The following is a 24,238-nucleotide window of genomic DNA, read 5'->3' as shown; positions in this document are numbered from 1 at the left end:
CGGCAGCCCCCCCCCCCCCCTTGCTCCCTTTCACGATCGGCTCACACACACACACATATTGCTTGATTTTGATCTTGGTCTTTCACAATTGAAGCATCTTACATCCGTTTCTAGCCACCTTCTACCTTCCTCTTGCTTGTATTGGTGTTTTTGAAGGTATAATTGTAAATCCTAGGTCCGATTTTCATATGTATATGTGTTCATATGTTTTATCTTGATTTTGATGATGGATTGATTGTGATATGATAACTAGAATTGGTATCATTACATGTTAATCGTTGTGCTCTTGATTTTGAATTCAAATAAAACCCTAACCATGGATGTAATGTGTAATTGATGTGCATGGATAGTGATTATGGTGTCTAGGATGTTATATGAAGGAATTATGATTTATAAATGGTTAATATGTTGAGTTTTGTTGCAAACAGTTCCTGGACAGATTGTGTTGTTGATGTTTAATTGACTGTAACGGGGTGTAAATGTGAAAATTGGTTGAGATTATTGATACTACAGTAAACTAGGTTGAGTCTAGTTTCTAAATAATATAAATTTGCCATTTTTGGATACGCGTACCCATTGTACGATAAGCTATTATTGTAGTGAATCTTTTCCACACACACACACACACACACATATATATATATATATGTATATATATTATGTCGTGTAATTTGTGTATCTTTTGTAGCATAAATAATTGGTAATTTATGAAATTTTGTGTATACCTTGGGTAGGTAGTTAATGTAATTTGAGTAATTTGTGTAACTAGTTTAGATGTAATATGGTAATCTATGTAATACGTGTATAGTATGTAACTTGTATAACGTATGTTATTTTTTATTTAATTTATGTATTTGTATATTGTATGTAACTTATATAATTTGAGTAATTTATGTATCTTACGTAATATATGTATTTTGTGTTATGTAGTTTATGTATATTGTGTAGTATATATGATTGGTAATTTATGTAATTTTGTGTATTTCGTGGTTGGGTAATTAATGTAATTTTGGTAATTTGTGTAATTAGTATATATTAAATTTTGGTAATTTATGTCATTTGTGTATCGTGTAGTATTTTGGGCAATTTTTGTAGTTTTGGTAAGTTATGTGTTTGTGTATGTAATTTCCTACACGTGTATAGAGATAAAAAAAAGAGAAAAAATGGATACCCGGAATCTTTCAAAACGTGTTCAAAAAGTAATAGAAGAGTTAGCAAGCAAGATGTTGATTTGAATGGATTGGTGAAAAGAAAAAGAAGCATTAGTGAAAGAGTTTGTATATATGTATTATTATTTTTTTTGTAATAGGTATTTTTGTTTAGAAAATAAATATGTATTAAATTTGAAATTTATTTAATATATATTTTACATTTTGATTAATTTAATTAAAAAAACTAGTTTCTTTTTATAAAAAAACCATATTTGGTTAAAAACAATAATTTAATATAAAAAACAAAGAAAGAGAATATGTATTGATACTTTGTCTTTTTTTTGTTTGCATTTTATTTTAATACCCTTTCTCCGTTTAATATTATTGTTTCTCTTTTCTTCATAATTATTTTATTGTTGTTTAATTAACAACCATAAATCCTTAAACATTTAATTAAACATGTGGTCCATATTTGATTCTTAAAGTTCTTAAGATTTAAGGGGTTCTCAAAATATCTCTCCCATATATATATATATATATATATGGGAGAGATATTTTGAGAACCATGGTGAGTTTTAAGAACTTTAAGAACTCAATTTTGAACCACACATTTAATTAAATGATATGAAATATGTGGTTGAGATTAAATTTAATTAAAAAATAAAGCAGGAGAGAGAATAAGTATTTTTGATAATTACACAAGTTTAAACGTTAGTTACACATATGTAAAAAGTCGATTCGGTGTGTAAAAAAATACCGTAATTTTTTGTACATTACTTACACTTACGTATTACACATGTGTAAAAAAATTCGAAAAACAAATTGTTACATTGAGTTCTTTCGAGTTCTTAAAACTCAAAGTGGTTCTCAAAAGAAATCAATCCTATCTATAATATATATAAACGAAGACATAAAAATCATATGTGTCGCGATGTGGTCGCTCCCCTTTTTTTTGAGTCACCAGATTTGCTTGATTTTTAAATGGAGGCTTCTCATGCATTTGACCCGAATTCATGGGTATAGATCTTACCAAACTCAGATATTCCTTAAACGGGTTATAACATCTCATTAAATTAAAAATTATTCTCACCAAATTATTGATGTAAAAATCCTATAAAATAGGATATAATAAAAACTAATATCTTATTTAAAAAAAGATATATATATATATATATTATTTAAATTAAAAAACCAATTTTATAGTAAAAAAATAAACGGGTCTTGAGTCTCATCAAACCATAAGTATATTATTAACTTTTATAAATATTATTTATAATTAAAAAACCAATTTTATCATAAAAAAAATAAACGGGTCTTGGGTCTCATAAAAACCATATAACTTTTAAACCGGGTTATAACATCTCATTTATTTGTGAAACAATTTATCATCAAACCATAAGTATATTATTAACTTTCATACAATAAAAAAATATAAATTCAATAAATAAATAAATATTAGAACAAACAATATAAAACAACCCCGTAATACAGGGGATAAAAACTAGTATATATATATATCAATGGCTAATTAATGTGTATTGGAAAAATTAAGAGGTAAACTAAACAAATGAAACTGGCATGGAAGAGAAAATGATACCGGTGTTCTGGTCATCAGATAGAAATTTAACTTTCGAAGCCTCTCTGGTAGGTTGTAACTTCCTGTTGGCTTTCTCTTGTAATGCCAAAATAGACTCAAGACCGACCACAAGCGCTGCCATTGTAGGTCGTTGTTTTGGATTCTTATCCAGACATCTTTTTGCAACTTCTGCAAACTTCTTTAAACATTTAGGAGATACTACCCCCCTTGTATCACTATCAACAATTTCCTTTAGCCTACCTTCTTTAATGGATTCTTGAGCCCATATCGCCAAACCCCAGTTGTCCTCATCAATTCTTCTATCTACTGCCCGTTTCCCACACAGGACTTCAAACAATACCACCCCAAAGGCATACACATCAGATTTTCTGGTCAGCTTACCCGTGTAAAAGTAATCAGGATCAAGATACCCAAACGTGCCTTTTATGCCAGTGTCGATGTAAGTGATCTGCTGGTTTTTTGGACATATCTTGGACAATCCAAAATCTGCAATCTTAGCATCCCAACCGCAATGTAACAATATATTCGAGCTTTTAACATCGCGATGTACAACTCCATGCTTAATACCCGTACCAGTGTGAAGATAGTCTAACCCACGAGCAGCCCCTATGCATATTGTGAGTCTTTGAATCCAAGATAGAGGGGCGTTTCGTTTGTGGAGATGATCTTCAAGGGTGCCATTTGACATATATTCATATACAAGGATCATTTCATTCCCATCATTGCAATAACCGATCAGAGACACCAAGTGACAATGTCTTAGGTTAGAAAGCATATTTACTTCGGCCCAAAATTCAGATGCTCCTTGATTAGATGTTGAATCAAGACGCTTTATGGCAACATGGAAAAGATTTGGGCCAATAGTGATGATTCCTTTGTAAACTTTGCCAAACCCTCCACGGCCTATGATGAGTGAATCGTCAAAGTTTCTGGTTGCTAGCTGAATCTCAGAACAGGTAAACTGGCGGCATGGTTGTCGCCACTCTGAGGATGTGAATGTGGTTCTAATCTCGTGAGTGGTAGAGGGCATAGACATGATTATGATTATTAGACTTACAGATATGAACTAGGAAAAGAATATAGACAATATCCTGATCAATATAGTATCACATTCATAGATGGATCATGGGTAGTTTCCTCATATATATTCAAAGGATTTAAATAGCTTTTATAATAGTCAAACCAATTATACTTTCTAAGAAATTACAATTTGGTGATTGGAAACAATAATTCTAAGACATTACGATTTTGCTCAATTTTCCACAAATAGGACAAGGTTTTGGCCTGAAAAGTCTTACCTCCATCTCAGTAGCAACATAATGTTGCTCCAGAAGACTTCTCCATTGGTCAACTGCCGCCGGTGGATTGACGTAGTTCCATTTTCCGGCAATTGATTGTCAAATGCGTAAATGACCGCTTGTTTTAACTTATTAGAGCTCGAGCTTGGCTCGTGAATCGTTTTTTTTAAAGCTTGAGATCGGTTCAGGGTCACCGTTTATAATTTATTAAATAATAAATAATTTATATACATTTTTAATTGTTTTTGTATAAATTTAAATTGTTTATATATAACATAATATATATTATTTAGTTATTTTATTATTATTTTATATATAATAAATACTAAGTAAAGTTTATGATCAATCCGTCCAAGATCTCGCAATAAAACAACAACAATACACTAATCCTACGTTTCTTATTAATCGACTAATTCAAACGAAATCGATTGAATTGCACACAACTATTAATTGACTGAACCAAACAACAATAATCGACTTACTCGAACATAATCGTTCAAAAATAACCTGACTTCTTGCAAAAACTGATGCTTCGCATTTGAAGAGTAGGGTGTATTGACAGTTTGGCTTTTTTTATTACGAAATAATATATAAACCAATATATACGGCCTGTGCATTGCGGCGGAGCGACCATAAACAAGTGCATTAATTACGCATTAAACTGTTGAAAAATTTATCTTTGTTGAAAGTTTGTATAAAAAAACATATATTCTATGTAAACCCACTCGTTATTGTTATCGCAAGTTCATTGATAAGTGTTGAGGCGGGACCATTAAACCAAAACAAAAAATAGACGTATAACGTCGGACCACACAAACACGTTGTGACTTGTGAACTCACAATTCAATCGGTTTTGAATTAATATAGTATATAATAATTATAATAATAGCTAAATAAATTAATAAATTATCAATTATGTGATTAAGGAAGAAAACTAATATACATGACATAGATTAAAAGTTTATTAGGACATTTTTTTTTTGCAAATGAATAGATTAACATAAATAAAGAAAACACCGTTGATAAATACTATTTCCACAAATTCGCCAGCAGTGCTGCAGAGGATTCCCCGTTGATTAATTTCCACCTGAGAGGAAATATGATAGCCGGAACATATAATGCTTCTCTCTGGTGGCAAACTAGTCAATTTCGAACCTCAAGATTGCAACATATCAGAAAGCAGGTCAATGCAGAACGAGCTGGATGTAACTTCACGCTATAGAATATCTCAACTTAATTACACCACAATTTCTTAGAAACCACCATTTTATTCCAAAGTTAATTCCTGTAGACACTTAAGACAATTAACTCTCCCTTTAGTTGACTTGCAATAAATTATTTCTAACTACTATGTTGGTCCCTGTATGTAGACCCTTACAACATTTATTGCTCTAGGAGAAAAATGGATCGAAGGTGTTTAGTTGACTTAGATGAATTTAGTACATTATTGTTAGGATATATAATATATTTAATATCTATAACTGTGGTTACATATTATCCTCCTGGTTGTCTATTACTACTATGTTTGTTACTACCAGTCAGGAGGTTGAATCATCATCCTCATAGTCGTCACAACTGTGCCGACGGTTTATGTCTTCTGAGATTCAGCAAGTAATCAGAAACTTTAATGAATTATTAGTCATAGGCTGTCGGGGTTTTGGCAAGGTTTTCGAAGGAACCATCTATGGGGCTAATCTTTTGATTGCTGCCGGAGAGGGGGAAATGATCGTCGGAAAATCTAACAAATATTATGAGCAAGAGATGATCCTGGTTTATGAGTATATGCCCCATGGAACCCTTGAAGATCATCTCCGCAAAAGCCGAACATCTATACCTCGGGTTCAAAGACTCAAAATATGTATAGGGGCTGCGCGTGGGTTAGATTATCTTTACACGGGGACAAATATTACGCAAGGAGTTATCCATCGGGATGTAAAAAGTTCTAATATCTTGTTACATGACAGCTGGGAAGCTAAGATTGCTGACTTTGGATTGTCTAAAATATGTCTAAAAAATCCACACGTCAGTACTTTCGTAAAAGGCACGTTTGGATATCTGGATCCTGATTACTTTGCGTCTGGGAAGCTTACCAGAAAATCCGATGTGCATGCCTTTGGGGTGGTACTTTTTGAAATCTTGTGTAGGAAACAAGCAGTAGATACAAGTATTGATGAGGAGCAGTGGGGTCTGGCTAGATGGGCTCAAGACTCAATTAAAGAAGGCAGACTAAAGCAAATTGTTGATACTGATATAAGGGAGGCGATATCCACTAGATGTTTGAAGGATTTTGCTAGGCTAGTACTTCGATGTTTACATAGCCATCCAAAACAACGACCTACGATGGCAGAGATTGTGGAGGTCTTGAGTCTGTGCGAGACTTACAGGAGAAAGCCGACAAAGCATGTGGCAGAATGGTATCGATGTTATTCTTTTCATCCAATAGTAAAAACTCAGGTATAGTATTCTCTTCGACAATGTTAGAGATGATGCATCCATAGGATAGGCTTTCGTGGGATCTTAGGTAGTAGTAGCTTGTAATAATTTCTTTATTTAGCTTTGTATTATTCAGAAATTGAGGATTTACCTCACAAGTATGTATTAAGATAATTCTAGATCTAAATACCAACACAGTCCACTAGATAGTTATTTACATACGCATATTATTGTGTTATAAATTGGGTTGTGTTTATATTGGCTTATGCTATCTTCTGGTTGAAAAGATGTTTCCTTTAAAAGTGATGACTGAGAGATAGTTATTTACATACATATCTGATCTAAAACTGATAATTTTTTAACCGGTGTACTTGATATTTTAACCATTATTCTAACATGCTGGTACCTACTTATCTTATTATTATTATTATTATTACTATTATTATTTATTTATTTATTTATTTATTTTTGGCACATGCAGTTGAACATGTAAAAGAACATGAAGTAGAAAGTGGCAGTTCAAATTCTTTGAAGTTATTTTCAGATATCGTTGGAGATGAAATCAGAATACTGCATAAGTTTGATTACGATACTATTTGTGTTGCAACTGACAACTTTTCTGATGCTAATATAATTCTGCAATCGGCATTTGCTTCCATGTATGAGGTATCCATAATCACATTGCAAATTCCCAATTTCAAAGGCTGCAAAAACTTTTAATCCACTTAGCTCTTTTCAGGGTATGCTAGAAAATGGACAAAGTATAGGAATTGCACAACCTTTTTCTAGTTCTAAATTCCAAAGATCTGGAGATGTATTGTCATTACTGGTACAACTTCAACATGAGAATTTGCTTAAGTTGCTTGGATATTACATTTAAGAAGCAACACCATTCTTTGTGTTTGAGCTTGCAGCATATGGAAGCTTGGATCGCTTATTATATGGTATGGATTTCCATTTTAAAATGTACAAGTTAAATTCGATGGAGTAACTTCTACAAACATGTATTTTGTGATTCTATCTATCTAGATCCTAATTGCATGGATTTAGAGTGGAATGAGCGGTACAAAATAATAATAGGTGTTGCGAGGGTACTTCTTTACCTTCACAAGAATGCTCCGTTTCGGATCATACATGGCGATGTCAGACCTGAAAACATTCTTCTGGATGAAAGCTTAGAGCCCAAACTTTCAGGTTTTGGATTTGCGAGATGCTTAAACAATGAGACTGATCGTGTTGATACGGATTGGACCTCGTAAGTACATCTCTACATGCTCAGAAACTATGGTTGTTTTTTCATGTTTTTTCTTTCAGTTTTAGTTTTCTAAGTTCTCAGCATGACAAGGTTGTTCCTGTTCTTTAATATTCCTTATAGAATATTGATACCGGCATATGTGATATGTGATGTGACAGGGACCACGCAGCACCAGAGTATCAGTTGCATAGTCGTCGATCTGTCGACTAAGTCTGATGTCTTTAGTTTTGGCATGTTGATGTTGGAAACTATAAGTGGATGTAGGACATACAATGGCATTCATGCAACTAAGGAGAACTTTCTACAATATGTAAGTGTCATTATGACATTATGGATGCCCATATTTAAAAGTGACAGTTTTAACCTATTTACTTATGAGTCGGTCGATTAAAGTAGTGTTTTTATCTTGAATTGGTTAATCATGGACACTAGGACAGCTAAAAAGTAAACGTTTTAAACGAACCGAAAGTTGCATAAAGTTTATTTTAAATGCATAAAGCATCCAATATAGTACCTTAATTATAACATGCTTGTTAATTTGTGGTAGGCTTGGGTGAATTGGTGGGAAGGAACACCTTCAGTTATTGTTGATCCTGGAATTATATATTATATTGTTCCCGGTGAGTTTAACTGGTATCAGGTTACATTTCAGCCATTGGATCAATCTGAGATTTAACCTCAGCCGTTTAAAGTAGGTGAAAAGCTTCTAGAAGGAGCAGTTCAGGGCGGTTCTTCAACCTCTGGTAACCTCGTCCCACGTATACTCCCCGCCTGTTTCTCCTTCTTTTTCTCCCCAATTTCAGTGTTCGTGCCTCATCAATTGCGTTAAATAAACAGGATGATCTAAAAAAACCTAAATTTCTTTTCCCCTCTTCTCTTCTCCAGTTCTCAGTAAATTACAAAATCTCAATACAATTTTTTGTTGCATTCGAGTCGCATCTTCGTTCATAGCAGTAGAACTTCAGTTATTTGGTTCAATCGCAATGGCAATCGGTATGTTCTAATGTTTATTGTTACTGGATTTACTTCAAAATTTGTTGTAAAATTGTGCGAAATTACGTTCTTATGTGTCAGATTTTTTTTGTGTGCATGTGTGTTTAATTGTTTGTGTTTATGTTGCAGATGAGGTGTTTATTAGTATAAGTTTAGCCCATCATCTGGAGCAGGAAATATTTACGCCTCGGAACTGAATTTGAATAACATATGTTGGTTCGATTCAAACCTATGGAAAGTATAACTCGATTCTCGATAGATACTCGGTAAGTAAGGGATTGTGTGTTAATTAGGATATATTGATTCCAATTGTTAATTCAATGTTGTTACTCAAACAGGTGGAAAGAAACCATCCGCAACTTCTTAATTTTCTACATAAACGGGGTGCCAGAGTTGTAAACATCATACAAAGGTATTAAATTTTTTCTTATCACAAAGTTGACTTCTTTCGCACGATCAATAATTTTTTTTCTAACCTCACAATGTACAATAGTTTTGACAGCTATCAAATGAGTTTGTATTTTTATCTTAATGTTTATAGGCGAGGCAGTAATTCGGTGCATGACTTATCAGTCATCATCCCGTACAAACATGGCTGAGAGCTTAACACGAATGTTAGTTAGTGATGATAGTGAGTTCTTTTTTTACTTGTGATCTTTCATGAAATCTGATCATGGGTTTATGATTGATGAAATTTAATTGTTGATCTTCAGGATGTTGATGTGTGAATATGTGAAGATCCACTAATCGACCCCGGGCAGATTACGGATAATCTGGGGGTTAAATAGATGTTTCCCACGAGGATGAGGTCCAGCAAAGAAAGTTGTTCTTCAGGTGACCTGCAAAACAAACACCGTAAGCTCGTCACTGAGAAGGGGGGGGTTCCTCCTTGTGACCACCCTCCGGCGTGAAAATCAGACTAGATTGCTCTGAATATAAGTGTATATTAAGAGATTGCTAGAGAAGATAAGATAATGAGATATCCGATAATGTCCTTACCATTCCAAGGTGTTGGAGTATTTATAGCCGAAGGTAGGTTTCCAAGAAGGTACAGCCGGCTGAATAGTATTCCTGTTCTACCAACAGTGGGCTACGCACAAGCCATGCTGGTTGGTGGATAGGCTGCGGCCGATAGTGACAAGGCCGGCTGTATACTGTTCCTTTACTGCCGGCTATGCACTGTTCCACCAACTGTAGGCTACGCACGTCCCACAGTGAGGGTTGGTGAGTAGGCAGCGGCTAATAGTGACAAACAGTACTAGAGGGTGCTCCTCCTCGTACTGTTGTCGGTGAGCTGTCACCCTGTGATTGGTTCATGGGCTGTTTTGGTCAGATCGTCTATTTTGCCCATACCTTGGCAGGTATAGTACAAAAGATCTTCCAGAAGCATACGGACTGACTCATTTGGGCGGGAGTATTCCCGCCTTGCTCATTCCTTCAGGTGACATTACTGAAGTATCAAGAGTTAGTGCCTTGTGCGTGTAGCCTTGCTATTAGTGCGGGTAGCCTTCCCTGATGGCTTGTATCCGCAGCTGCGGGAACAAGCGGGGTACTTCACCATTGGGAGGCTTTCCCTGCGGGAACAGCTGGCGTACTGCGCGTAAGGTCTTCATCTCTGAGCATGGTGGGTCCTGCGGAAGCAGTTGGTCCTTGCGCAGACGTCCCTCTTCAAGGTGAGTCTTGCGGGTCCAACTGGGCTCTGCTGGGACCTACCTCTTCAAGTCCCCCAGTCCAATGTTCTTCTCATGAATTATTAATAAGTGAGGTGAACTTTTGGACTTTAGCAAGGGGTTTTGAAAAGGGTGTTTAGTTTTAAGGTTTTCCGTGGGAATTCTTCCCGCGGTTTTCCTAATGCCACGCAGAAATTCCCGACTTTTCTGCTTGATCTTTGGGTATGAAGCGGGTAGGTCTGTAACCTCCTCGCAAGTCAGGAGCGTTGAGTCCCACTTGTGTGGATTCTGAGGTTTTGGTAGTTTTGAACATAGTGATCAATTATGTTAAAACCACCAATTCCATCTTGGAGTTTCAAACAATATAGTTCTCGACGTTCCCGCTATGCGGGGATGTTATTCCCGTTTCCGCAAGCATGGCCCAGAAGATCCTTCTTGGTTTCAATTCCCTGCGGAGCGCTAGGTATGTGAAGGGTTTTTCCTTGATACTGTACCCGCACTCGTCTTACGGTTACTTTACTTCCAAGGTATTCCTGGCGTCAATTCCCTGCGGGTGCTAAGTATGTGAAGGGTTTTGCCTTAACACTGTACTCGCACCTATCTTATAGTTACTTGGTTGCCAAGGTAAGGGGTATTTTCCCGCTTACTTTTGAATCTTTTTGAAATTTTGAAATTCGAAGAGTTGGTGAAAGGATAAGAACAGTCCAAACTGTTGAAACGTCGTCCGACTATTTCTTCTGACAGTGTCAGGACGTGCAGGAAGTTATGGCGACGTGACAGTATATGGTCATTCCAGGCGCTTTTTCATGCGCGTGGGCGCGATTTTTCGGGCGCGTGGCCGCGAAATTAATGGCACGCGTCCTTTCAACAGCTGTTACCAGCTTGCTCATTGCCACATGTCATAGTTTCATTGCACCTGCGATTTCTCTCTCTTCCGCATTAAATTCATCGCATTAATTGCGATGAGTATATAAAGGGAGAGAGGGTCCTTTGCAATCCACACTTTCACTTCTCTTCATCTTCTAAACGATTTCTGGCGAATACTCACTATTCCGTCGAGCATTCTTCTGAAATCGTTTCTGTACATCCAAACATGTCTTCTTTTGCCGAGGAGTCTGACGTGTTCGTCGAGAATCCGTCGTCCACTTCTGATAAGGACGACAAGAGCACTGCTGGCGAGTGCCAGTGCGCTCTTCCTGCCGAGCTTTTTCAGTACATCGTCCGGAAGTTCATGCTCGAGCCGTTCGAGCCTGAGTTTCCGGAGCCACACCAGACGGTGTACGATGCCCCCAAGGGCAAGATAGGGGTGTACGCTGCATTCTTCGTTTATGGGAATCTCAGGTTCCCTTTTGACGAAGTTTGTATACCGTGTCTTGGAGAGGCACGGGGTGCATCTGACGGAGGTACACCCGATGGCGATTGCAAAGATCCGCCACTTTGAGTGGGTGTGCTTTGTTCTGGGCGTGGAGCCCCATGTTGACCGGTTGATGACCTTCTATTCTTGGAGGTGCATCCAGGGGTGGTACACCTTGGTCAATCGGATCAAGGGGTTGAAGATCTGCGCTACCGAGCGCAGTCTTCGGTCGTGGAAGCATGAGTTTTTTTATATCTCCGCTCACGTCGTCCCCCTTGCGATGACCTTTAAGAATGGGAGAGCACTCCCCGCCCTTCACGCCCTCAACTACCAGGAGGCGGAGTGGTTCGCCAAGATCTCCCGGGTCCAGACTCCGGTATACCGCTTTGCGGAGTCTGGGATGGTGATGCTTGGGATGAGCCGGGTGTGGAAGGAGGCGTCACAGGTTCCCATCGTCCTCGAATACGGTTTGAACTCTGTCCCTTACGGTATGCTCTTTCTTCTTTGTTTATATAGGTTTGACTTCTAACTGTTTGTTTCTTTTATTTCAGAGGGGAACGACTTGAAGTCTCTCCTGCAGCCGCGGGAGAGTGATGGTCCCGCTCGGATGGGTACTCGTGCTCTCGATGAGAACGAGTTGCCCATCTTGGAGCAAACGAGGGATCGGTTTGTGGAGGTCTACCCGCTAGGCCACCCTATTCTGAGCGCCACGCGGCCAGGTAAGGCGTTATTCAACCCTCGACCTCTCAATGCTGAAACATCTGCTGGAATTCCTCTAATCTTGTCATCTTCTGATGAGGAATCCGCAGATGGTCCTCCGTTGGTGCGGAAGAAGAAGGCTGCCGGCGGGAAGGGGAAGGCGAAGGTTGCCTCCACTGCCGATCCGGTGCCTCGGTCTGATTCAGAGACCGAGAGCGAGGAGGTGGCGGGGAACCCCGGTGGTGATAAGACCACTGCTCCGGAGGCTGAGACGACCGTCACCTCCGAGCAGCCCAGGACAACGACGGTGAGCGGCGTGAAGAGGCCGGCTCCATCGGGTTCGTCCCCGCCTGTTCGCACTTTTAGGCTCAAGAAAACCCGTAAGTACAAACTTCCTTTACTTTTTAACTTCATATCTTTCCGCCATTATACTTATATCTTCTTTGTGCAGGCGTGGATGCTACCGCATTCCAGGGTGGAGCGGGGAGGAGCACCTCCGGACCCATGATGGTAGGTTTGGTCAACCTACTGAGGCGATGACCCAGGTGTCTGCGCCTGCTTCAGTTGGTTCAGTTGCTCACCCGGATGAGCCAACTGTTCCAACTGTGACGACATCTCCGCCGGCTATCAGTGCCATATTTACTGAATCTTTCACTGAGCCGGCGGTGACTATTTCTGCGGGCTCCTCCGCAGCGGCGACCACGGTTGTGAGTTCACCTACGGTGAGTTCACCTCCGTTGGTTTCTACTACCGCGGCGGCCTTCACCATGCCTCCTCCGTCATCGGCAACGGCGGCCGATCCTTCAGGTATGCTTGGGGCTTCTCGCCAACCTCTGCCTCCTTCCCATCTGCCTGACCTCTTGGATGGATTTCCCTTGGGTTCAGGTGATGGGTTTGGCGGCTATCGGCCTGTTGTCGACCCTACAGGTGCGTAGGGTTCTTTTGGCCTTTTTTTTTATCATCTTTTCCTAACTGCTTTTTGTTTTTTGCAGTGTCGGATTCCAATGAAGTGTATGTTCCACGATGGAACATCCGCCGAGGAACAACCATTCGCACGCCTGTGGAGTGCGTGGAGTGGGCTCGTCACGCAGCTCCCAGTGGTGCGTTGGGGGAAGCAATGGCTAGCTACCAGGAGGGTAGGCTAACCAATGAGCTTCGGATTCTCCTGGCCCGGATGCAGCCGCGCGTCGAGCTGCTTTGTCGTGAAAACGACAAGTTAAAAGCAGCTCGTATCCAAGAAGTAGCTCAGGCGCGGGCTGTCCGGGAGGAGAATAGGAGGCTCTCCGCCGTTGCTGCGGAGAAGGAGAAGGCCTTCAAGGCCCTTGAAGTTGAAGTTCAGGCCCGTCTTGAGGCCCGTTCCAAGGCTGCCCAAGCTGTTAACGAACAGCTTCGGCTGGCTAAGGAAACTGCTCGGAACGCAACTGAAAGGGCCACCAAGGCTGAAGCTGTTGCTGAGCCTCTACGCCTCGAGAATGAGGAACTTAAAGCCAAACTAGAGGCGCTCTAACAGACTCATGATGCCTTGGCGATGGAAGACGCCAAGAAGCTCCAAGAGATCTTGGACCAGAGGGGGGTGCTTGACCACACTGAGCGGAAGCTAAAGGGCGTTGAAGAGGCTGCGGCTAAAGAAGTGTTGCTTGCCAACCTCAACAAAAGTGAAGCCGAACGCGCCCGTAACCAAGCTCAAGCTGCCCTCCAGGAAGCTCTGGTTACCAAGGAATGGCTTCTTCGAGAAGCGTTGTCTCAGGTATGCGTAATTTCATATCTTTACACTTTTCTTTGTACATAGGAACGGTTCTGACACTTGTATTTTTTCTTGTAGGTTGTGCATCGAGTCTTCACGGACACATCATACGACGATGCCATGAGCGCAGCCCTCAACGCTTCTCATGAGGATGGGAAAAGGCCGGCTTCCTGCTTGGTCTAGGGTTCGTTGAGAAAGGCATCCCGCCTTCCAACTTCCCTTTGTATGATGTGGATACTGAAGCTGTTTATGACCAAGCAGTGAACCAGTATGCCGCCTTCCCGCATCCGGTGGCGGAGAAGGTGAACGAAGTTGCTGCTGCTGATGATGGGCTAGCTATCCTTAAAGCTTTCCTTGAACCGCCACGCTCTACTGATGGTGCGGGTCCAAGTGGAAGTGGTCCTGAAGCTTGATCTTGGAGATCCCTTTCCACCATTAGAGTAGATTTTTATTTTTGTATAGCTTCTTTTGTATGCGGGTATGTACCCAGCAATCTTTGTAATATTTGGATTTCGATGGAATAAAGATTATTTGCCAATCCCTTGCCTTGTTTATTTTACGCATGTTTTGATTTAACTTAGCAATTTCTTTAGTACTTAGATAAGTTAACTTTTCAACGTGGTAGATAATAAGTTAAAGTTTTGCGTCCTCTTTCATGATTGTGCGAATAAGACCGTCACTTGCACTTACTATGATGGCTAAACTTTACCTATATCTGACCTGCGTGGAAGTTTTCCTCATCTTTTCCTTTGAAATTTTCTAAGTGTTTAGAATAAGTTAACCTTTAAACGTGGTAGATAATAGGTTGAAGTTTTGCTTCCTCGTTCGTGATTGTGCGGGTAAGACCGTCACTTGCACTTAGTAGGATGGCTAAACTTTGCCTACATCTGACCTGCGTGGAGGTTTTCCTCATCCTTCTGTTAGAAATTTTCTAAGTATTTTGAATAAGTTAACCGTTCGACGCGCGGTTGTCAATAGGTTAGTTCAGTTTCCTCTATCATGATTTGTGCGGTTAGGACCGGCACTTTCATTTAGTGGGATGACCAAAGTTTACCTATGACTGACCTGCGTGAAGGTTTTCCTTTTCTTTTGAAATTTTTACCGTTTTATGTGTTTATGCGGGTTTTTCCGCCTTCCACACGTAACGACTTACTTCTTCCCATATTTATGCGGTGAATACCGGCACATCAGTGTGGGAAGTTCATAAGTATAAAGGTAAGGCTATCAACACATTGTGAAAGGAGAATCATTTCCATTAGGAGTGGCTCTAGGCCTTTTCTTTACAAGTTTGGAATTGATCTACATGTAACATTTGCGTAATTGAGCTCCATTCCATGTTCTTGGGATGGGAGTGCCATCGAGCCTTTCGAGCCGGTATGCGCCCTTTCCCAGAACTTCTTTGATAATGTATGGCCCTTCCCAGACCGGGCCAGTTTTCCTGGGCGTTGTTGGTTCGAAGCCTCGTTGTTACGCAGTATGTAGTCTCCTACATTGAAGTTGCAGAGTTTTACCCGCGTGTTGTAGTACTTTTGCATTTGTCGCTTGTAGTTCTCTTCACGTACTGCGGCTAAGTCTCTGCGTTCCTCGGTTAGCATAAGGTCTAACCGTCTTTCCGCATCATTGTCTTCTGGCTGAATCAAGACCCTTGGTGAGGGTAAACCAATTTCGACCGGGACCATGGCTTCAGTGCCATAAGTGAGACTGAACGGGGTTTCTCCCGTACTGGCCTTTTTCAACGTTCTGTTTGCCCAAAGGACGTGCGGAAGCTCGTCCACCCAGCCGGATCTGTGTTCCAATAGTCTTTTCTTTATGCCTTCGACGATGCTCTTATTTGCTCTTTCTACCTCACCATTACCCTGCAGGTGCACCACTGAGGTAAAGGTGTGGGTGATTTGAAGTTCTTCCAGCCACTTTTGTAGCTTCTTGTCAACAAAGTTGGTGCCGTTATCGCTCACCAAATTCTGGGGAATGCCGGTGATCATCGCTACACCCTCAGCTGTTGGCCATCCCATCATGCCGTGGACTGAAGATACCACGGCGTTGAATCTTGCCATCCCGTCTCTTCCGAAGAGAATGTCGTATGTGTGGTGTGGCTTCCTCATCACGACAAAATCCACATCTTCTGTGCGTGAGTGATTCCCGTCCGTAAGAGTGACGGGGAAAGATAGGATACCCGGGGGGTGTTTGTGCTGCCGTCGAACCCTTCCATCGAGGCGTAGACCGTTTCCAGGCGTTCCTTGTCTTCGTCATCTAGCTTGTCGAAGAACTGCCTGTACATCACCGTTGACGAGGCGCCGTTGTCAGCAAGAGTGCGAGAAGTGATGTAGTGCCCCAGCTGGCTTTTGATGACGATAGGGCCTTCTTTGCTGGGTCCTCCTGGCACTCGCGGGAAGCGCACCTCAGCTTCCTTCCACGCGCATGGTTCTGTCGCTCGCCTTTTTCTTCCTCTGATGTTGCCATGAACCATGTTGATGCTGATGTCAACGGGCTTTCGTCCGTTGCCTCTGTACCGGTTATCATTCCTTCCTCCCTTCTTGATTGATGCCACAAGGTGTGCAAGTCTTCCATCCTTGACGAATGTTTCAACAATATCCTTCAAGGATGTACACTCCTCCGTACTATGACCCTTTGTCCCGTGGAAGTCACAGGATTTGCTTTGATCCGCATTAAGTCGCTGCCGGATCATTGGAGCTTTTGGCCATGGTAGTTTTTCGGTGGCAAATATCTCCGTGGCGCTTTTGGTGAGTGGCGTCCACCGGTGTTTTCGGCTTGAAGGGTGTGTGTTATCCCTTCCGCCAACAAGAGGGCGAGAGCTGGATGAGGTGTCAAAGTTTACCCTTGACTGCCAAATACCTAGCTTCCTTTTTTTGTTCGGCCGGGCGATCCGAACTTTGTTTTCTCTGGTCCTCTGCGTGTAGAGGTGTGTACTCTGGGGAAGATCCCTACCCAGTTGCTTCTCTGTCTCGGCAAAGCGCTTGGCCGCCGTCATGATGGCATCCCATGTGGATGGCATGCCGTCCTTACCCGTCAACGTGCGGATAAGCTCTGGGTATTCGGCGCCCTGGATGAAAGCGGCGCGAACAAGATCTTCACTTATGTTGCCCAGACTCAGCTTTTTGGAGTTGAAGCGAGTGATGAAGTCTAGTAAAGATTCATCCTCCTCTCTAACGCAGTTGAGGATCGTCCACTGTTCTTCAGTATATTTCCTCTGTTGGCTGAACTTGTTCTGAAAGTCCGCCCAATCATAGATGTGGTGGACCGGTAAACGATCGAACCATGCCCTGGCCGCTCCAACCAGTGTCATCTGGAACATATAACACCACGTGGGTTCCGTCCAGTTACTGACGGTTGCCCCCGCAATGAATCTGTTCAAGTGGTCGTCTGGGTCGGATAGACCATCATAAGTGCCGATGTTGGACATTTGTTTGGCACTTCTCGGGGCGATTGCTTCCGCAATGTCCCTTGCAAACTTGGACTTTCATGCATTTGCAGCAGTTGGTCTAAAGGTTTTGGAGAAGTCACATGGGTTTCTCCCCGCGTTCGTTGGTTTAAAGGTTTCTCCAAAATTCCTTGTCGGTTGGAAGTCCGTTTCCTTACGCTTCCCTTTTGCCTTATGGCGAGGGTTTGCGTCGGTATCGGATTCTTCCCGCTCATCGTCCGAGTACTCGCACTCACTGTTCATGTTGAGATGTTGGCGAGTACTGCCGAATTCGTCAGCCTGTTGAAGAGAACGCAAGCGTTCATCCAACTCAGCTTGGAACTCTTTCTGACGTGCTTCGGCCCACGCCTTAACTTGATCGAGTGTTTGGCGAGGGACCCTCGTCCGTTTCTCCAACTGGGCATCAGTGAACCCCAGTGAAATATTGTTTACTGCACTTGCCCCGGCTTGGGTAACCGGGGTAGTGTTCGTAAAATTTGTATAACCGCCGGTGTTCCCCCCAATTGCTGGGGTTGTGGTTACCGGGGTTTCTTGGTCACTTACTGGCTTTGGGACCGGAGTAACGTTAACCATTTCTTCATAAATTTTGAAAAAACTAAGAATTAGTTCTAGCTTTTATTCACGGATGGCGCCAATGAAGAAACACTAATCGACCCCGGGCAGATTACGGATAATCTGGGGGTTAAATAGATGTTTCCCACGAGGATGAGGTCCAGCAAAGAAAGTTGTTCTTCAGGTGACCTGCAAAACAAACACCGTAAGCTCGTCACTGAGAAGGGGGGGGGTTCCTCCTTGTGACCACCCTCCGGCGTGAGAATCAGACTAGATTGCTCTGAATATAAGTGTATATTAAGAGATTGCTAGAGAAGATAAGATAATGAGATATCCGATAATGTCTTTACCATTCCAAGGTGTTGGAGTATTTATAGCCGAAGGTAGGTTTCCAAGAAGGTACAGCCGGCTGAATAGTATTCCTGTTCTACCAACAGTGGGCTACGCACAAGCCATGCTGGTTGGTGGATAGGCTGCGGCCGATAGTGACAAGGCCGGCTGTATACTGTTCCTTTACTGCCGGCTATGCACTGTTCCACCAACTGTAGGCTACGCACGTCCCACAGTGAGGGTTGGTGAGTAGGCAGCGGCTAATAGTGACAAACAGTACTAGAGGGTGCTCCTCCTCGTACTGTTGTCGGTGAGCTGTCACCCTGTGATTGGTTCATGGGCTGTTTTGGTCAGATCGTCTATTTTGCCCATACCTTGGCAGGTATAGTACAAAAGATCTTCCAGAAGCATATGGACTGACTCATTTGGGCGGGAGTATTCCCGCCTTGCTCATTCCTTCAGGTGACATTACTGAAGTATCAAGAGTTAGTGCCTTGTGCGTGTAGCCTTGCTATTAGTGCGGGTAGCCTTCCCTGATGGCTTGTATCCGCAGCTGCGGGAACAAGCGGGGTACTTCACCATTGGGAGGCTTTCCCTGCGGGAACAGCTGGCGTACTGCGCGTAAGGTCTTCATCTCTGAGCATGGTGGGTCCTGCGGAAGCAGTTGGTCCTTGCGTAGACGTCCCTCTTCAAGGTGAGTCTTGCGGGTCCAACTGGGCTCTGCTGGGACCTACCTCTTCAATATGGTTTTTGTAGTTGAAGAGTTGAATATATGGATGGACTCGAAGATAAGGTTAATAACACACACTTATTTTCATAAAAATATATTAATCAGTTTGACCAAATCTTTGTGTTCTTAACCTCTATTTGAATTTTTATTATTATTTTTTATTTTGCAGATTTCTCCTTAATGGACAGAACAGCAAGATTCAGAGATTCAGGTAAAATCTCCTTCCAGTACATTTAAGATCAAATGTGATTAAGCTAGGGTTTGAAATTAGTGTTTGTTGTGTGTTAGCTTACTTTAATTGTTTATTTTGGATGTGCTAATTATGGTTATTTGCTTGTGGCAGATTATCTGAGGTTTTTCTTTGATAAAAAGAAATTGCAGTTGATTGTTTGCATGGCTATGGTTCCATTATACATGTGTTTTACTCATTTAAATGATTTTGGCACCTCATGCTTGAAAACATGCCTCTGAACTTATACGTTGTTATGATGATTTGACATTTTGACTTAAACTACTTGCATTGATCTATAAAGTATCATAGTGTTGAGTAATTTGTTGTTTTTCATCAAAATAGTCAAATAGATTTATATTCTTATAGATTTATTTCATAATTATGGTGTTAGAAGCTGATTAAATCAATGGATTTCGACACCATTTGCAAAACTTTTTTAGATCATATAATGTGTTCTGATTAAAAGTGTTTACGGTATTCAATTGTTTGATAATGTACGTGTAAGTGAAGCTGCAGGATGTCCGTTACACGAGTATGCTGAGACTAGTGGCTATCATTGTTTAATTATGCTCCACCGAAATCTATTAATTCAGCTTTACCACCCTCAAATCAGTTCAGGTTAGCAACCAACTAATCATTCACCTAATTGTATGCATTAACGGGTAAAAAAAATGTTTTTTTTTCTATTTTTTATCGCGTCAAATTTAACCCGATATTATGGTCATTTTTTGATTTATTAAAAGTGGTCTTTATGATCTGGTCAAACTTAACCCGTTAACAAGTTTTTTGTCTCATTACCAGTTCAATTTTGTTTACTTGGTCAAAAAATGATTTTTATAATATGTTCAAGTTTAACCCATTAATGGATAAATTCTTTAGTTTCATGTAGAGGTGATGGGCTTGACTTTAGATTTCAATCATCAAGTGAAATCTGATCATTGGAGAAGACAACAATCCTGAAGAAACAGAGTACTTTGGTGACATAAAGAGAAGATTAAGTAATCATTAAGTGTAATCAAATCATTGGAGAAAAATTTGAAGTTGATAAACAAATAATGTTTTTTTAACCTTTTCAAAATACAAAGATAGTTATGGCATTATGCGTTAAACAACCCGTCCACCGGACGGGTATAAAACTAGTTGATGAAGATTCAAGCTCCATAAGAAGATTCATTCACATTGGGTTTCTATGTGTTCAACCAAATGCAATTGACAGACCAACAATGGAGGAGGTCAATAGTATGCTGCTTGGCAGTTCCTTGCATCGACTCCCTATTCCCAAATCGCGCTGGAGCTAGAACTCCAATATAAAGAAGAGGCTTATGAAAAAGGTTGTACCTTTTTATTATTGTTTGTGTTGGAAATTTAGTGTTATTTGGAGCACTGATCTACGTAATTTACAAGATCGAAGAAGTTTCCAACTTTTACTGTCTGTTTTTGGCAACTTTTGGTTCCTTGCACTTAGCAGAACCTATATTTTAGGAAACTTTTACAGGGTAAACAATTTGCTGATTAGAATCCGGTTGATCTATGTGGCATCTAAACACCCGATGAGCAACCCTACATTATAGGGAGTTTGGTAGTGTGATGTACAATAGTAATTGGGATACAAGTAAGATACATTTTTGTCTGATGAAATATATAAGAAATGCACTATCTTGGGAATAGTTCTGACGTTAAATCTTCAGCTGCAACGGTATCGTAATAGTAGTTGTCAGCAGGGGTGCTAGTACTATTTGAGCATTCACTTGTAATCATTTCTTGCATTTTTGAGTCAGTGATAGTGAGAGACGAGCAATCAAGCAGCATGGAAACAACTTCCTCCATTGTCGGTCTATCCTCTGCATCGTGATGAACACACAACAACCCAATCTCCAAAAATCTTATCATAACACTTGAATCCGCATCAAGTCTGGGATCAATTATACTTGAAATTGTACCATCCAACCGATTTCTCTCGACCTACAACAATTTATCATGTCTATTAGATTAAAACAGCTATATTCACCATTCACTTTCTGTTTCCAAGTTTTTTTTTAATGATAAAAGATTCCTTAATATCATAGAAACATCCAAACAATTTTCAAGTTAAGCAAATTATTAATTCAATTTTCACTTTATGACCATATGATTTCTCTAAACACAAGTCAAAATTAACGAGTCACAAAAGGTATATGCTATTAGTTAAAAAGAAGTTGGTTATATATTGAGTTTAAAATCCATGTCGATCGATCATATATTTGGAATACAGGTTACCAAAGCACGAGCCTTGATGATCCATAATCATACTTACATATTCAAGGGGAAACACACCATTGGGCATTCTATGTCCAGTTATAGTTTCCAAAATCAGCACACCAAGACTATACACATCTACCTTGGTTGACACGTTTGCATAACACATATACTCCGGTGCCATGTAACGCCTGTCAAATGCATGTGCAGGTATTAGCAAAACTTGTATTATGGAGTTAAACTTCCCTTCTAGCTGCTACAGAAGAACTTTAATAGTTATAAAGTTTTTTTTTTCCTTTTCATTTTTGAGAGAGCCAAAAATTATGGAGATGTATATATTGTTGGATGCAATTGATTCAGCAAGAAGAATTTTTTTTAAGACCAACAAATAAACATGGTACTAAAATGCTGGTTCTTCATTACTAACTTGAGCGCAAAACTCGTAGACAGAAAATACTCTGTCACGTTGATGTCTAACTATCTTGTATTCAAAAATCCTGACAATGTGGGCTTTAAATTTCCATCTAAAAGAATATTCCCGGGTTTTACATCACCATGTATGATCGGTATGGGAGCATCCCTGTGAAGGTAAAGAAGTGCCTTCGCAACACCTAGTATTATTTTGTACCGTTTATCCCAGTTCAATAGACTACACACTGGATCTGAAACACAGATGTTATGCCAACTGTCACGGATTAATTAACCAAAACTAACATATATTAAAAAATTTAGAATGGTAGTATAAATTTTATATTGAAAAAGGCTAACAACAATTGTTGCTTTTTGATGATCTTAAACTTGAGTTAGATTTCAAAATGAAATTCATACCGAACATCAGGCGGTCAAAGGTTGCGTGCAATCTACAGTCATAGACAAGAAACAGTCTGGAGCTTGTGGTTCTTTCAATGCAATATCCAATCAACTTAGCCAAATTCTCATGTTCAAGCTTTACCAGTAACGATGCTTCGTTCATTAAACATTCATATCTAGCACTAAAATAAATTCTAGAAACCGCGCTATACCTTGTCCATTTTGTAACTTTCCCTGAAAAAAAAAACAAAGTTCGAATTTCTTGCAAATTACAGAAATGACTGCCAACATGAAATTAAACATGTAATAAGATGGATGATTACGTTTACCTTATACAAGGAAAAATTTGTTTTCAGATGTGGAATTCTATTAGCTTTAGAGAAGTTTCCAGTTGCAACATTAATAGTATCGAAATGAAACCAATGTAACGTTGGGTTTTCACATCCTATAACAAGTTCAACAAATAACAAGTTGTTATATACCTGAGTTATTTATCACAAATAAACAATATTGCATTTCTTCAACATTTACCTGAGTTCTCGTCATTGGATGGAAATATAACCGTCAGCGCCTTTTTAGCAAAAACTTGCATGCTGGTGGGCTGCAATGTACTGTTGCCTTTCCCTTGTAAGGCCAAAATAGACTCAAGACCGGCCACAACCTCAGCCATTGTAGGCCTCTGTTTGGATGCTTATGCAAACACCGATTTGCAAGCTGTGCAAAATCCTTTAAACATTTTGGAGATATCGACCCCTTTATTTTAGTATCAACAATTTGCTTTAGCTTACCTTCTTTAATGGAGTCTTGAGCCCATATTGCTAGAGCCCATTGCTCTTCATCAATACTTGTATCTACTCCCCGTCTCTCACACAAGACTTCAAACAATACCACCCCAAAAGCATATACATCAGATTTTCGGGTCAGCTTACCCGTGTAAAAGTAATCAGGATCAAGATACCCAAATGTGCCTTTTACGCCAGTGTTGATGTACGTGGTCGGCTGGTTTTTTGGACATATTTTGGACAAACCAAAATCTGATATCTTAGCTTCCCAACTGTCATGTAACAATATATTGGAACTTTTAACATCACGATGTACAACTCCATGCTTAATACCCGTACCCGTGTGAAGATAATCTAACCCACGAGCAACCCCTATGCATATTGTGAGTCTTTGAACCCAAGATAGAAGGGTGTGACGTCTGTGGAGATGGTCTTCAAGGGTTCCATGTGACATGTATTCATAAACAAGGATCATTTCTTGCCTATCGTTGCAATAACCAATCAAAGACACCAAGTGACAATGCCTAAGCTTAGAAAGCATGCTCACTTCAGCCCAAAATTCCGATGCTCCTTGATTAGAGGTCGAATCAAGCCTCTTTATGGCGGCAGGCAAAAGATTCGGGCCATTAGTGATGTTTCCTTTGTAAACCTTGCCAAACCCCCCACGGCCTATGACCAACGACTCATCAAGGTTTTCGGTTGCTAGTTGAATCTCAGAAAACTTAAACCGTCGGCACAGTTGTGATGACTCTGAGGATGATAATGAGGATTCATCCTCGTGACTGGTAGGAACAAACATAGTAATAGATATGAATCAGGAGGATAATATGTAAACCAGATATCCTATCGATAATGTACTAAATTCATCTAAGTCAACTAAAGTTGACTTTAGATCTTTTTTTCTCCTAAAGAGAGCAATCAATGTTGTCTACGT

The 24,238-nt window shown here is 40.3% G+C and overlaps 1 protein-coding gene, 1 long non-coding RNA gene and 2 pseudogenes across 4 annotated transcripts in view; 2 read left to right on the top strand and 2 right to left on the bottom strand.

The window, feature by feature from the left end:
* The window catches only part of LOC143538716 (receptor-like protein kinase FERONIA pseudogene), a 95,036-nt pseudogene extending 70,905 nt beyond the window's left edge, over positions 1-24,131 (bottom strand). The window contains exons 1-6 of one of the 2 annotated variants that reach the window (XR_013136304.1): positions 23,054-24,131; positions 22,852-22,967; positions 22,541-22,756; positions 22,140-22,374; positions 21,771-21,903; positions 20,816-21,439 (exon numbers count right to left, since the gene is read on the bottom strand). The product of XR_013136304.1 is annotated as a receptor-like protein kinase FERONIA pseudogene, transcript variant X2 (transcript). Of the gene's footprint in view, positions 1-20,623; positions 21,440-21,770; positions 21,904-22,139; positions 22,375-22,540; positions 22,757-22,851; positions 22,968-23,053 lie in introns of those variants that run through there. The other variant, XR_013136303.1, reaches the window with a different exon arrangement.
* On the bottom strand, positions 2,663-4,187 carry LOC143537195 (receptor-like protein kinase ANXUR2 pseudogene; annotated as a pseudogene).
* On the top strand, positions 6,970-8,191 carry LOC143538748 (uncharacterized). Its single transcript, XR_013136308.1, has 3 exons — positions 6,970-7,423; positions 7,509-7,734; positions 7,893-8,191. It is a non-coding gene; the product is annotated as an uncharacterized LOC143538748 (long non-coding RNA).
* The window catches only part of LOC143538731 (uncharacterized), a 173,681-nt gene continuing 171,272 nt past the window's right edge, over positions 21,830-24,238 (top strand). The window contains exon 1 of the mRNA XM_077032217.1: positions 21,830-21,840. The gene's annotated coding sequence lies outside the window, so the exon portion shown is untranslated. The remainder of the gene's footprint in view (positions 21,841-24,238) is intronic.

This window comes from Bidens hawaiensis, unplaced genomic scaffold (assembly GCF_021521415.1).
Source record: "Bidens hawaiensis isolate Kalapana, Puna unplaced genomic scaffold, B.hawaiensis_p1.1 tig00000780_1, whole genome shotgun sequence".
Taxonomy (NCBI): Eukaryota; Viridiplantae; Streptophyta; class Magnoliopsida; order Asterales; family Asteraceae; genus Bidens; species Bidens hawaiensis.
The sequence above is the reverse complement of the archived record's forward strand: the minus strand, read 5'-3'. Positions and strand labels throughout refer to the sequence as shown.